Genomic DNA, 2154 nt, shown 5'->3' on the forward strand with positions numbered 1-2154 from the left:
AGCTGGAGCTGCGCTGATCTGAAGCCAGGAGCCCGGATCTTCCTCCAGGTGTTTCACACAGGTGAAGTGGCCCAAGGACTTGGGCCATCTTCCACTGCTTTCCCAGGCCACAGCAGAGAGCTGAACCAGAATTAGAGTAGCCATGACTCGAACCGGTGTCCATATGGGATGCCAGGACTGCAGGCAGCGGCTCCACCTGCCACACCACAGTGCCAGCCCTGTTAAGTTTTTTTAACATGGTTTTATCAGTCAATTTAATTTTTCTTCCCTACAAAGACCAATCTGCCTTTACAGTATCTATCATTAAAACTGGCTACCTCTCAATAAGAGGCAGCATCCATATGATGACAAAATAATAGTCGATTCAGAAAAATCAGACAAGAAAAAAGGCAATCAAATGTTGTTTCCCAGGTGATTCATACCATTTATAGTTTACAACTTGTGATTTTACCAATGTATCTGATAGCCACAGGCAGATATGGTAGAAACTCTCTTCTCAGACCCACTGCATTAATCAAAATTATCCCATCTTCAAAACATCCTAACCAGGGGCCAGCACTGCGGTGTACAGGAAAGCGACATCTGCAATGCAGGCATCCCATAAGGGTGCCTGTTCCTGTCCCAGCTGCTCCCGTTCCAATTCAGCTCCCTGCTAAGGGCTGTGGAAAAGCAGCAGAAGATGGTCCAAGTACTTGGGCTGCTGCCACTCAGGTGGGAGACCTGGAAGAAGCTATTGGCTCCTGGCTTCAGCCTCAGCCAACCCTAGCAATTGCAGCCATCTAAGGAGGGAACCAGCAAATTAAAGACGTCTCTCTCTCTCTCTCTCTCTCTCTCTCTCAAATGAATAAATAAAGCTTTAAAAAAAATCCTAACCAGAGGCCAGGGCATACTGAATTCTAGGGGCTTCTATAGGGCCTTCTGGAATATTCAGATTATTACTGTCTGCTGCTCACCTGTATCTTGCTAAACATACTTAAAACTCAATGAAAGGCATACAAGTAGCTGGGGGGAACTTGTGTTCCTGTATTCAAAGGTAAATAGAAGGGTTTCACTTAACAAGATGGCAGAATAGGAAGGGAAATAATGGGATACATACACCATAAAATACTACACAGCAGTAAAAAATAAAGAAAAAAGAAATTCTGTCATTTTCAAGAAAATGGAGGAAACTAAAAAACATTATACTTAGTGAAATAAGCCAGTCCCAAAAGTACAAATACCACATGTTCTCCCTGATCTATGATAACTAACGGGTCACCTAAAAGGTAATCTATGAAAGTGAAATTAACACTTCAAATGCAATGACTTTGAATAGTCCTTGTCTTGACTATCAGGAACAGTTTGTTTTTTCATACAATTTGTTGAACACTTTACTTAGTACAGAGTTATTCTTTTGTATATAAAGTTAATTGAAAAGAGATCTTAGTAAAAATAAGAATGAGAATAGGACAGGAAGGAGGAAGAAGTGTGAGGGTGCAGGTAGGAGAGTGGGAAGAATCACTATGTTCCTAAAGTTGTATTTATGAAATGAATGAAGTTTTCTACCTTAAATTAAAGGTTTCTGGGGGAAAAGACTTAAAATGATATCTCTGCAAATAAAACCCATGGAACACCTAATGTTGGAATAGCAAGAATCATTATTTTAAAACTTTATGTATGGGGGTGCAGTGGTGTAGCAGGTAAAGCCACAACCTGCAGTGCCAGCATCCCTTATGGGCACCAGTTCCAAGTCCTGGCTGCTCCACTTCTGATCCAGCTCTGTGCTATGGCCTGGGAAAGCAGTAGAAGATGGCCCAAGTCCTTGGGCCCCTGCACCCACGTGGGAGATCCAGAACAAACTCCTGGCTCCTAGCTTCAAATCAACCCAACTGGGGCTAGTGCAGCCATTTGGGCAGTGAACCAGAGGATAGAAGATCTCTCTCTCTCTCTCTCACTCTCTCTCTCATCCCTCCTCTCTCCCTCTCTGTAACTCTGCTTTTCAAATAAATAAAAATTCTTTAAAAAAAAATCTTATGTATGATTCCTACCTTATCAGAAAACTTGGAGTTGCATGTAGAAGTAATTTACTAAGATTTTAATGAACCTACCAATTCCAAAAACCATTTCTCAGGGGTTTAATGAGTGTGCCATTCTGGCATAGTATGCTATAATCTG

The sequence above is a fragment of the Oryctolagus cuniculus genome, chromosome 6, assembly GCF_964237555.1.
Source record: "Oryctolagus cuniculus chromosome 6, mOryCun1.1, whole genome shotgun sequence".
NCBI classification, from domain to species: domain Eukaryota; kingdom Metazoa; phylum Chordata; class Mammalia; order Lagomorpha; family Leporidae; genus Oryctolagus; species Oryctolagus cuniculus.